This window comes from Macrobrachium rosenbergii, chromosome 30, assembly GCF_040412425.1.
Source record: "Macrobrachium rosenbergii isolate ZJJX-2024 chromosome 30, ASM4041242v1, whole genome shotgun sequence".
Lineage (NCBI taxonomy): Eukaryota > Metazoa > Arthropoda > Malacostraca > Decapoda > Palaemonidae > Macrobrachium > Macrobrachium rosenbergii.
This window is the reverse complement of record NC_089770.1, coordinates 14158929-14172637: the sequence shown is the minus strand read 5'-3', so window position 1 is coordinate 14172637 and position 13709 is coordinate 14158929. Positions and strand designations below refer to the sequence as shown.

At 35.5% G+C, this 13709-nt stretch overlaps 1 protein-coding gene across 4 annotated transcripts in view; it reads left to right on the top strand.

Moving 5' to 3' along the window:
* The window catches only part of LOC136855058 (guanylate cyclase 32E-like), a 437545-nt gene that overhangs the window by 32131 nt on the left and 391705 nt on the right, over positions 1-13709 (top strand). The window contains exons 1-2 of one of the 4 annotated variants that reach the window (XM_067131828.1): positions 9180-9291; positions 10685-10973. The exons of 2 other annotated variants lie outside the window; for them this stretch is intronic. The gene's annotated coding sequence lies outside the window, so the exon portion shown is untranslated. Of the gene's footprint in view, positions 1-9179; positions 9292-10555; positions 10974-13709 lie in introns of those variants that run through there. One more of the 4 variants, XM_067131829.1, reaches the window with a different exon arrangement.

The window sequence follows — 13709 nt, the reverse complement described above, 5'->3', positions numbered from 1 at the left end:
GATTGAAATATAGAAGATTTAGTCCAAAGGCCAAGCGCTGGGACCTATGAGATCATTCAGCGTCGAAAGGGAATTTGAGAGTAAAAAGATTCTAAAGGTGTAACAAGAGGGGAAACCTCGCAGTTGCACTAGGAAACAGTTGTTAGGCGGGTACGGAAAGTAAGAAGGAAGAAGGAGAATATGAATGGAGGTAGAGTAAAAGGAATGAAAGGGATTGCAGCTAGGGGCCGAAGGAACGCCACAAAGGGCCTTAAGTAATGCCTACAGTGCGCAGCGTGAGGTGCGCTGACGGCACTATCTCGCTTTGGGGAGAAAAGTAGGCTGTGGAAACCAAGCACTAAGGGGCACTTTCGGCCAATCAGAGCGCTTGAGAGATAGGAATGAATGGCTCCATGTTAAGGGTATTTGACGAGCTGCTGATGAGCCTTCTATGTAAGTATGAAACAGCCATTACTGTGGAAGAATTCTGCACACTGGGCTCATCCACAACGAAGATTTTAAAGTATGAATGTGGCAGTGACAAATATTTCGTTTGTTGTAAAACCCTCCCCTGTATGGAGAAATGGCTGAGTGCTGAGGAGAATACAAACGCATTATTTGTAAGGTTATAAAAATTAAAACTGAATCAAGATTCCATATTTCCGTGGCAGGTAACGAAAATAGGATTAGCCGACCTGTTGGAGAGAGGGAACACACACAAAAATAAAAATACCTGTAGTGACATTTCGAGATGTAGGTGTTTTTGTTTGGTTTTATATTCCACCCGTATTGAGAAACATTTTTAACCCATCTCTTTTCCCAGGAAATTTATAATATATTTGCCTTTTCACTATTGGAAATTTTTGCTCGCGTGCAAATCATTTCAGAAATATAGAAAGGCATATTTGCTCTCTGTTATTATTGTTATCTTCGTTGCAAAAATTCTGTTGAACTCTGATATTATTAGAATTAAATGTGTTGCGTTTGTTTTCAATTCGAGGTATGAATTTTAAGTTTCCGTAATTGTTTTTGTCTGACAAATTTATACGAATGTAACTGTGCATTGTGAAATATTCTTGTTCAAAGGTTGTGCAGTTAAGACTGGGTACAGCAGGAGGGAAAACATTATTATTATTATTATTATTATTATTAATTTTTTTTGGTCTATCACAGTCATCCTAATTGGGCGATTTTTACAGTGTGGGATTCCGGGCTGCATCCTGCCTCCTTAGGAGTCTATCATTTTTCCCACTATGTGCGCTGTTTCCAGTAGCACACTCTTCTGCGTGAGTCCTGGAGCTATTACGGCTTCTAGTTTTTCCAGATTCCTTTTCAGGGATCTTGGGATCGTGCCTAGTGTTCCTGTGATTATGGGTACAATTTCCACTGGCATATTCCATATCCTTCTTATTTCGATTTTCAGGTCTTGATACTTATCAGTTTTTTATCTTTCTTTCTCATCTACTCTGTGAATAATAATAATAATAATAATAATAATAATAATAATAATAATAATAATAATAATAATAATAATAATAATAATAATAATAATAATATTATTATATTATTATAATATTGTGTATTATTAATATGTAATGTATTATTATTATTATTATTCAGAAAATAAATCCCCATTCATATAGAACAAGCCTATATGGCCATTGACTTGAAATTCAAGCTGCCAAAAAATATGGTGTTCAATTGCAAGAAGTTGCAGAAGACGATAAGAAATACAGAAAGAAGAGATCAGTTGGTAGAAAATAAAAAAAAATTAATAAATTACTAAATAGATGAAAATATAAGCAAGTGAAATACACGGTGAATTGTTTTAGGCTGGGGAGTGTGAATTTGTACATGTCCGGGCTGCAATTCCCGAGATGTATACTAGTATTGCACCAGCACCGGTTTTTTTTTTGCCGTGCCCCTAGGCTAGGTTAGGTTGGGTTAGGATCAAGAAGTTGGATGAAACATGGCACAATTGGATGTGGGAAACGTAATGGGATTATTTTCAAGAAAATTCTATGGTTAGTTTTCAAGATATGGCGTCCCGCTTTTTTTCAGGGCAAGGTCCCGGACTGGTGCAATATTCGGTTACATCTCGGGAAAATTCGTCCGGGCTTGGAGGAGGAAAAAGCTAAACTACTTGTGTTAGGTGACATCGAATCCAAAAAGAGGTGACGGAAAGGGAAATGTCATTGTTGGCAAGTATAGAGTTCTCAGGAGTGAGCGAGAGTGGAGATGAGTTTCGTGGAAGTACTTTATGAAAGGGCCCTTGTTTCTGGAAGTACGTGGTTTCAGAAGGAGGACATTCGTAGATATTTTTGATAGAGTTTCCCCGTAGGCGGTTAATGCCGTCGGTGCACCTCATGCTGTGTACAGTAGGCATTACTTTAGGTTCCTTGCAGCGTCCGTTCGGCCCCTAGCTTCAACCAGTTTCATTCCCTTTACAGTACCTCCGTTCATATTCTCTTTCTTCCATCTTACTTTTCACCCTCTCCTAACAATTGATTCATAGTGCAACTGCGAGATTTCACCTCGTTACACCTTTATAACCTTTTTATTGTCAATTTCCGTTTCAGCGCTGAATGACCTCATAGGTCCCAACGCTTGGCCTTTGGCCTAAATTCTATATTCTATTCTTTTCTATTTGATAGAGTGTTTTGATGCATGCAGATTTGAAAAAAAAGGAGTGACTGAGGTATTACCTAAGTTAAAATGGCTGGTGATATAGTTTCTTTTCTAAGTCAAACTTAATTAGGCAAACAAAGCAGATTTTTAATAGGTGGAAAACTTGTGTGAGTGGAAAAATACGTAGTTTTGGTGAGAGAGTAAGAAGGACTGCTAGGGGAAAAGCAGTGTGTTTAGACTTGAGTGTCCTCATATCCAGGCATTACGAGAATGAGTACAAAATGGAGGTAGACGGTGTAGTGTTCAGAGGACTCGATGAGATACTGATGAGCCATCTTTGTAAGCATTGTCCCGCACATATGATTCACTCCCGACTTAGCAGCTGAAGGATTAATGCGATAGTCTGTCGCCCTTTCTGTATGATAGACGCAGGACCCACTAAGATCGGCCAGACAAGGGATTAATGATGAGACACCCGAGTCGACATTGTAAAATGAGCCATGGCCCATGATTTACACGTTGTAAACCAAGGCCAGTTAAATACTTAGTACTCTTATAAATGTACATAGGTTACTCGAGGACAAACTTCTTTTCATTTACTGAATGTCTGAGGCATTCTAAGTAATCTTCATTACAGTTTGCGTCAAGATATTGTTTCAAACAATAAAATATAGAGTTGTTCTTACCCTCGCTATCGATAGAAAAATTAACTTACAGTTGTGATATATGAGTGCATTTTTTAGCAAAATAACTGACACTGACAAATAATGGGGTTACTGGTAGACCACCATTAAAAGAAAATTGATAGAAAACTGAAACCATTAATGCTAAGACGAAGGATGGGCAAATGTTCTGTTGTCTCGACGAGCTATTAATGGGTCCTGCCTGCGATGAGCCCGTGTGACGTCATTGTCTGGCCGACCTGTCTCAGTGGGTCCTGGATAGATGATATTTTTACTTATCTAGAAAATGTTTGAGAAAAGAAGCACACTTCTCCTAACGACAACACACTCCATCTTACCGTTTTCATATACAGAAAGTATGAGGATGCGACCTTTACATGTGTGCCTTTTCTGCGCGACTCCTGTTATCACAAAAGGGGTAGGAAGGTGAATTCCTGGGGTCACCCATTCAGCGGCAGATAGCTGTTAATAAAAAAAGTCTTTGTAATTGGTGTACTTTGTCTATCCCTTTTTTTTTCGTATAGGGCCAACATGTATGTTTGTTTTATCATTTATTTATTGAGAAGTTGATAAATTTGCTAATAGAAATAGGCAAGCAGTAAAGAAATTATTTGAGAGATACAGGGGCTTTAAAAGTAATTATTGTTATGATCTCCAATAATTACTTTTAAAGTAATTATTGCAGATCATAACAATCGGTGAAGTGGAATGCTGTGTCAGAAAAAAAACTTTGAGCAAAAAACAGAGAGAGAGAGAGAGAGAGAGAGAGAGAGAGAGAGAGAGAGAGAGAGAACGCGCATCATTTCTATTTGTGGAAGGATTAAACAGCTCTATTATGTCATGGGATTTTCGACTGAATAGCCGCTCATATTATGACTTATACCCATAGTTCAGGACCCTAGACCACAGGGGTTTGGGAAAGGGATGGGTTACGGGGGATAGTGCCGTCAGTGCACCTTACGTGGTGTACTGTAGGCATTTTAACCTTTTACTTGACCTCCATTCCCGCTTCGCCTCTTCAGTCTTTGTTTGTGTATCTTTTTATCTAGTTGTCCAACCACTCTAGCTTTCTCAACTAGACAACTCATTCTAGACCATTTTGTTCTATTTTATGTTGGGCTAAAACGAGTCACCCCGTAAACAAAACGATATGAAGCCAGCCGGCCTGGAAATGCGCGCGCGCGCGTTCATTCCCCCGAGGCACCAGGGGCATTTTTCCGTTCGCCGTTCGTTCGTTGCTCAATATCCTGCGGCGCTTTGAATGCCTGGATGGTTATTGATTTCCTCTCGGTGCGATTGCTCCTATCTGTCAACAACGACAGAAGCAGCGCAAACAAGTAAATAAAAATAAGGAAAAAGTATTAGGAGCAAAATAAAGAAAGCAGTTGAAAAGGAAAGAAGGCAGTACGGGAGTTTAATCATCACTTGCTGTTGCGCTCCTGGAGATTAACTTTTGGAGGGCGGAAAAATGACTCTTCGAATCGCTTTCAGAACTCCACTGTGCAAATCTAGGCGGCCACCCCCCCAGCTCTCCCCCATCATCCGGTCGCCCGTGAGGGCTCCCTCATCTTCCACCCTCCCTGAACCCCCCCATCCCTATCTATACCCTACCTACCCCAAAGATGACTTCCACCTACCCTTCTGCCTGTTCCCCTCCCCCATCAAACCCCACCCCCTCCTGCTAGTAGTGTCTCGTTCAACAATCCATTCTTTTTTCCTGGGTTCATCTGCCATTTATTATTATTATTATTATTATTATTATTATTATTATTATTATTATTATTATTATTATTATTACATTCACGAAAATTTTTGTATGATCTATCAGTGTGTGTTTACCTTTATAAGACCAAATTCAAAATCCATTCTTTTTCGTGGGTTCATCTGCCATTTTTATTATTATTATTATTATGTGTGTGTGTGTGTGTTATTATTATTATTATGTGTTATTATTATTATTATTATATTCACGAAAATTTTTGCTTGTGTATCATTGTGTGTTTACCTTTATAAGACCAATTCAAACTTGCAGTCGTATCCTTAATTTTTATCTTCAAATATGTTTAATACAGATGGGCTTTATAATTGAAATTATAATTATAATTGTAATTTATCAATGTAATTGATAAGTGTATGTGCCCCTCTCCTGTAAGTAATTCCAAATGTAATCGAATTCGATATTGAGTGAAATCTGTTTCTGAATGTTTGTTAGTGAATATGACTATGAATATAGGATTTAGGTCCAAGGCCAAACGCTGGGACCTTGAGGTCATTCAGCGCTGAAAGGAAAATTGACAGTAAAAAGGTCTGAAAGGTGTAACAGGAGGAAAACCTCGCAGTTACTCTATGAATCAGTTTTTAGGAGAGGGTTGAAAGTAAGATGGAAGAAAGAGAATATGAACGGAGGTACAGTAAAAGGAATGAAAGGGGTTGAATTACCCCCCAACGTGGATGTTTGTTAGTAAAGAAATTCGCGTGTGTATAAGTGACAAAAACTTCGGGTTAAAAACCTGTCAATCAACTATCATGGTGAGGGGTTGATATTAGATTCGATAACAACTCATACCTCTCTTGAAGGCCGAATGGGCAAAGAGACTGTAGTACTGTATTTAAGCCGAAGGGCCAGGTTCGAATCCTGTCGGGGAAGGTGCACTTTTCTGTTACAATTCTCTTGTGTGTGTGAGTTATTTCTAAAAGTTATTATATATATATTAATTGTATAATGTATATATATATATATAATTATATAATATTATATATAAAAATAATATATATATATATATTATATAAAATAATATATATATATATATATATATACTGTATATATATATATATATATATATATATATATATATATATATATATATATATATATATATATATATATATATATATATATATATATATATTAATCCAGCCTCCAACAACCCCTTTTTCGCTGTCTTGAGCACTGCAATGTGGAAAGTGGCCCCACCAGTGATTGGCCAGACATCCTAAATTTCATCAAATCGATCATTCATCACTACCCTGAGTGCTTTCAACATTCCGTCGACATCCTTAGGATCGCTAATGGAAGGGGAGATCCTACGAAGGGCAGATCCTACGAGAGGCAGATCCCAGACCCAATTACCGATCAGGATTTCTCTGCTTCGCTCTGCAATACCGGATCGAAATCCTAGCCATATTGACGCTGCAGTATGTCAACGAATATTCGGCTTGCAAATCCTGCGGTATGACGGAGGACTTCTTTTGATTTTTTTTTTATTTTTTGTGTTGGGGCGGTGGGGGGCGGGGGTGGGGTTAGTGGGGAGGCTTTCGGAATGGGTCCTTTAGTGGCTAACTGTAAAGTCCTACTCAAGCATTTTTAGTTTCCTGTAAAAGAAAACTATTGTGCCCGCTTTGTCTGTCCGTCCTCGCTTTATTCTGTCCGCACTTTTTCTGTCCGCCCTCAGGTCTTAAAAACTACTGAGGCTAGAGGGCTGCAAATGGTACGTTGATCATCTACCCTCCAATCATCAAACATGCCAGATTGCAGCCCTCTAGCCTCCTCAGTAGTTTTGATTTTATTTAAGGTTACAGTTAACCATAATCGTGCTTCTGGCAACGATATAGGGTAGGCCATCACCGGACCGTGGTTAAGGTTTCATGGACCGCGGCTCATACAGCATTATACCGAGACCACCGAAAAATGAATCTATTTTCGGTGGCCTTGATTATACGTTGTAGCGGCTGTAAAGAAAACTCGATTGCGCCTAAGAAACTTCGGCGCATTTTTTACTGTTTTTTTATCTGGTCGTTTTGGGGAAGATTGATTGTATTGTATATTTAAAAGCTTTCACTATTTGTCTAGCTGGTGATCAAAATACCCCTTTTTAAATACACACAGTTATTAACCCTTAAATATCCTCTGATATCGTGCTGTCTGTACCTCGGGAATAACCTGCAGCTAAGGAGAATTATAAATGATAATTATATCCTGAAACCCAGGTCCGAATCCTGGCTTAGCCAAATGTAATCGCCAGTCATAATTCCATTTGGGTGTAAGTTATTCCCGAGGAAGAGTGAATTCAGAATTAAACTATATTATTGGCTTAATTTTAGTTCATATATATAATATATATTATATATATATAAACATATATATTATGTATCTGTATATATGTATAATTATATGTGTATATGCATGTATATATATACATAATATATATATATATATATATATATATATACATATATACATATATATATATATATATATATATATATATATATATATATATATAATATATATATATATATATATATATATATATATATATATATATATATATATATATATATATAGAGAGAGAGAAGAGAGAGAGAGAGAGAGAGAGAGAGAGAGAGAGAGAGAGTTAAATATACATAATATACTTAACATTTTCATAGATCAAATATATTATGGAAGTGCTGTTTTCACTCTTCTCCTCATAATTAAACCCTTTGTTGAGAGAATGTCGCAGTTTCTCGTTTACAATGACCTTGACCTTCTGGTGTGAGGTCAGAGGTACTGCTATTTTGCTCGAGGTCATAAATTTCATAAATTTTTTATGGTAACAACATGACGCTGAATGTTTGGCAGTGTATTTGCATACATTATTTGTTCGTATACGTGGTTTTATGAGTGTATGTACGCATAAATAAATAAATATTTGATCAGAGTTGTTAAAGAGGTTAATATTAAATTCATGGATACCATGAGAGAGAGAGAGAGAGAGAGAGAGAGAGAGAGAGAGAGAGAGAGAGAGAGAGAGAGAGAGAGATGTAATAATATGTGTCAATCGTTCATGAGAGAAAGGGAGTTAGTGAAGTAATGAAACAAAATTTTCCTTCATTTGAGAGAGAGAGAGAGAGAGAGAGAGAGAGAGAGAGAGAGAGAGAGAGAGAGAGAGAGAAAGAGTATAGAGTAATAATGCGTGTAAATCGTTCATGAGAGAGAGTTAGTGATGTAATGAAACAAAATTTTCCTTCATTTGAGAGAGAGAGAGAGAGAGAGAGAGAGAGAGAGAGAGAGAGAGATAAAACAAATTTTTTATGCATATTATGGAAAAATGAAAATGTAAAATTTGACATTTTTTCCATGAGAGAGAGAGAGAGAGAGAGAGAGAGAGAGAGAGAGAGAGAGAGAGAGAGAGAGAGAGAGAGAGAGAGGTATATAATAATGCGTGTAAATCGTTCATGAGATGTAATGAAACAAAATTTTCATTCATTTGAGAGAGAGAGAGAGAGAGAGAGAGAGAGAGAGAGAGAGAGAGAGAGAGAGAGAGAGAGAGAATAAAACAAATTTTTTATGCATTTTAGAGAAAAATGAAAATGTAAAATTTGACATTTTTCCATGAGAGAGAGAGAGAGAGAGAGAGAGAGAGAGAGAGAGAGAGAGAGAGAGAGAGAGATTCCCGTTGAAAATCATGAACATAAAACGCAGACAGGAGCGTTGACATTTAATGAGAACGAGAACCAAACAGTCCTCATCGAGAGAGAGAGAGAGAGAGAGAGAGAGAGAGAGAGAGAGAGAGAGAGAGAGAGAGAGAGAGAAGGAAGGTGATTAACGTGCTTCAAAGCAAAACGAGAATCGTTAATCCCCACAGAAAAGCGAAAATCATTGAACCCATCAAACCTCTCCCTCGCAACCGCCCATTCCTGTGGCGACTGTTTCTATTCCAGTCGGAATGAAAAAAAGAAAATAAAAAGGACTGTAAAGATAGATAATAGAAGGAGTTTTTTCACCTGTGTCAGCCCCTATCTGTTGAAACTGGTGACCTCCCTCTCTCGGTGGTACACACACACTCTCATTCATTCTCTCTCTCTCTCTCTCTCTCTCTCTCTCTCTCTCTGTCGTTCAACCTACCGAACGCAGCCTCAGTATTGCTGTGTCCGCCGTGGAGAGCGCGTGTTGCGTCATTCACTCGTCACTTGGGGACCAATCCGCCAGCCTTTCCCGATTCGCTTCTGAGTTGCGCTTGTGCGTTTGTGACCCCAGGTCACGGCCGGGGCTTCTTGAAAAAGTGTTGACCTGACCTTTTCTTCCTTCTCCCCTTCTTCTTCTTCTTCTTCTTCTTATTCTTCATTCTCTCGAGCGTCGTTGATGACCAGAGGAACTGGGAATTGATAAACGAGAGGAGGGAGAGAGAGAGAGAGAGAGAAGTAAAGGCAAAAAAGTGAGTGAATATGCTTGCGTGTGTTACTGTTAATATGCGCGCCAGGTATCGAATGCTGTACGGATTTATGAGAAGCTTGGACGTGTTATTCTGACCCCAGTGTATTTCGAAAAACGTCATTCATTAAAAAAATGAAAATTGAGTAATAAGCATTCCAAAAATAAATAATAGACACCAATGATAAAAAAAAATTTATAAAACGTGGAGCTTAATTATGAGACTCATGTACGATTATGTGTATCTTACGTGTATGTATGTGTTTGTATGCATCTGTGTGTACGCAAGCGAGTCCCTGTGTGTGTGTGTGCGTGTGTTTGTCCATGTGTAGCGTGGAGTGTTGGCACACATGTAAGGCTTGACTACACACGTAAAGCGCTGTGTTTTGTACATTATATATTTTACAACTGGTCTCTTCTTCGTCTCCTGATTTCTGCTGGTTTGTGAGTGAGCGATGACTGCAAGTCTCTCTCGGATTGTTTATATCAAATTAGGAGTGGACTTTTGCTTGCTTTTCTTACGAATTAGGTGTGTGATCGGTTTACATGCAAGCATACACTATTGCACATTGGTTTAATACCTGTATACATGCACACACACTAGGTATATATATATATATATATACAGTATATATATATATATATACAGTATATATCTATCTATCTATCTATCTATATATCTATATCTATATATATATATATATATATATATATATATATATATATATATATATATATATATATAGATAGATACTATATAGAAAAATGATGTTGTAATATGTTTAAATACTAATGCTTAGAAGAATTATCCGTTTTATATTTAATGTCCATACATGCACACACACATATCATATATATAAATATATATATATATACATACAGTATATATATATATATGTATATATATATATATATATATATATATATATATATATATATATATACATTCATGCAATAGCAAAACGCAGACACGCATATATATATATATATATATATATATATATATATATATATATATATATATATACATACATTCTTGCAATAACAAACGAAGACACACACACACACGCACGCACAAACAATTCCATAAAACATCCGTACCTGCTTTGTGAACGTATGTGCTGCGCGTGCTTGCGCATTTATCAACGCAATCAATCACCCAACCCACTCTCTCCCCCCACCCCCAAAAAAATTAAAACAGATCTCAAATCAAATCAGTGACGTAACATTAAGACAGCTCGCTCCAAAATGACCTGGGACCGGAGGTGAGAGGACCTGTTGAGTTGTGATCGAAAAAAGGAAAAAAGAAAAAAAAATGACCCGTCTGACACTGTGGGCGACTGCGGCGGTGGCCTGGCTTCCCGTGTGAATACTTTGGGAGGAAGGAAGATGGCGTGATACGGTTTAGGGTCAACGAGTAGATGTTTTTTTGCCCCTCCCCCCCCAGCCTTCACGATGACCACTGACAGGACAGCGTCGTAAATCTTAAGGCAAGTCGTTTTATGGTCTGTAGTTTTCTGTAGTGTGGTAATGTTAGGTGTCTGGGTGTATTTATATGTACAGTATATATACTGTATATGTATGTATGTATAAAGTATATATTTGTGTAATTATGTATATATATGTATGTATTATATATACAGTATATATATATCTAGACATATATATCGATATATATAGACATATGTTCTTATATGTATATAAATGTCTAAATATACTGTAGGTATATATGTTATCTGTATATATAGATAAATATATATAAACATATATATCTTATATAGACATATTTTTACGTCTATATATAGATATATATATATATAGATATGTATCTATATATATATATAGACATATATATGTCTATATATATAATCTGTATATACTTATATATATATCGATACATTTGTCTAGATATATAACATATAATATATAATATATGATATATATCTATATATAGATATATATTTAAAAAAATATATATATATATATATAGACAAAGATATATATATATATACATACATATATATATATATATATATATATATATATATATATATATATATATATATATATATATATATATATATATATATATTATATATTTGAAATGTAACTATACTTGTATGTATGTATGTATGTAAACTTGTGCTCTATAGAAATCCAAACTGCTTGACCGATCTAGACAAAATTTTGCCTGTACTTGACCTAAGGAAGGTTTTTGCATAGGTTTCAAACCCATACTCACATCCTCCTTGGTAAAATTTTGCCTGTACTTGACCTAAGGAAGGTTTTCGCGAAGGTTTCAAACCCATACTCACGTCCTCCAGGGTACTTTATTTACTCTGGATCCCGGCAAAGACTCAGCCATGGGAAACATTTTGGACTGGTGTGGAACATGGAGTGTCAGGAAATAGGTCCGTACACTTTCTCACTCAGTGTCAAGCTGAGTAACACTACTGGAATTGCGGCCACATTTAGAAAACTTTCCTGCATCTCCTTTGAATTCTTTTGTCGTGTAAAGTATGTGTACTATCACTGAAAATGTTTTTCTTTTCTGCGATTAATAATTGTGTATTCATCTCTCTAAATAAACATGTTAATCAAAACCTCACCACGTGTTACGTTCTTTCTTAGGTAAATGATCGACTGTCATTCAGAGTTTTCTTGGGCAGTGTCGAGTTGGTCAGCTATTACTGTGTATGTATATGTATGTGTGTATATATATATGTATATATATATATTATATATGCATACACTAATTATTTATTGTATTCTGAAATATACATGAATACAGAAATTTCTGTACTTTAATTTGTATATGAATAACTTCATCAACCGACTCCATCATAAATCATATATTCACAAAACGCTCATCTCTCGAGCATACATAAATGATTTCAAGAGCGAATGTATTAATGCATTACACTTCCCCGGTTCTTGCATATTTTCAAAAATATTTTTGTCGTAGCCTGGTTCATGTAGCAATAATGCATCTTTTATGCTCTAGAGAATGTTCAGAATGATTTCAAGAGAATATTATTCTGAAGCTGCTTTGGTTTTGGCTTTAATGGAAGACATAACCGTTGTTTGTATTTCATCACAAGACGAGTGCTTTCAGTAACCTTTAGAAGAATGAAGAGATACACAATTATTGGGTAGTTTCAGACCAAGAGCGATTCAGATGTCTATTCCTCTGTCACATTTATTACCTGGCGCGTTCATTTTCAGAACGAGAATACAAAATGATTTGAGCGAGCAGCTGTATTTTGCTTAAATAATTCGCTTTGTATTTTAGTAAATTACTTACATTTTTATCTGTTTATTTGTTAGTTTATGTTTTTCCTTCCTAATAACTGATCTCTTCATTCTATATTATCCATTACTTTCTGTTGCTTCTTTGGATTGAACACCAAACATATTCTTTGGAAGCTTGAATTTCAAGAAAATGGCCCCTCTGGACTTGTTCCATATGAATAGGGTTCATATTCTGAATATATATATATATATATATATATATATATATATATATATATATATATATATATATATATATATATTATATTTCTATACAAAAAAACACACACACACATTATATATATATATATATATATATATATATATATATATATAAATATAAATATATATATATATATATATATATATATATATATATATATATATATATATATATATATATATATATATATATATATATATATATATATATATATATAAATATAAATATATATACACCCTGCTGACCCCCGACTATACGAGTATATTGAATAGTCCCGACCATCAACATCAATCTACTCCTACCCTCAGCCGTGAAAATACCCAGTTGGAACTGGGAGAAACGTTGGCGAAATAATTGTATATTCTAATTGACAAGTATATGCACTGTAGAAAACTCTACAGACTATGTCCTCCATATTCAAGTACACGGACACATGGAGTCCCTGAATTTCGACTATTTCCCTCCTGAAGATGAATAACATTAGAACGTTACTCGCCCGATGCAGTAGCAGAGAAAAAGCCATAATTAGAAAAATAGAGAAGACTATACAAATTAAATGCATCAATTTAATTGAACATTACCTGCTTAAAAGAGGGTCTTTTCTCAGAAAATAATAATAATAATAATAATAATAATAATAATAATAATAATAATAATAATAATAATAATAATAATAAGGAAGAGGAATTAGAAACCTCTCGTCGGACATTTA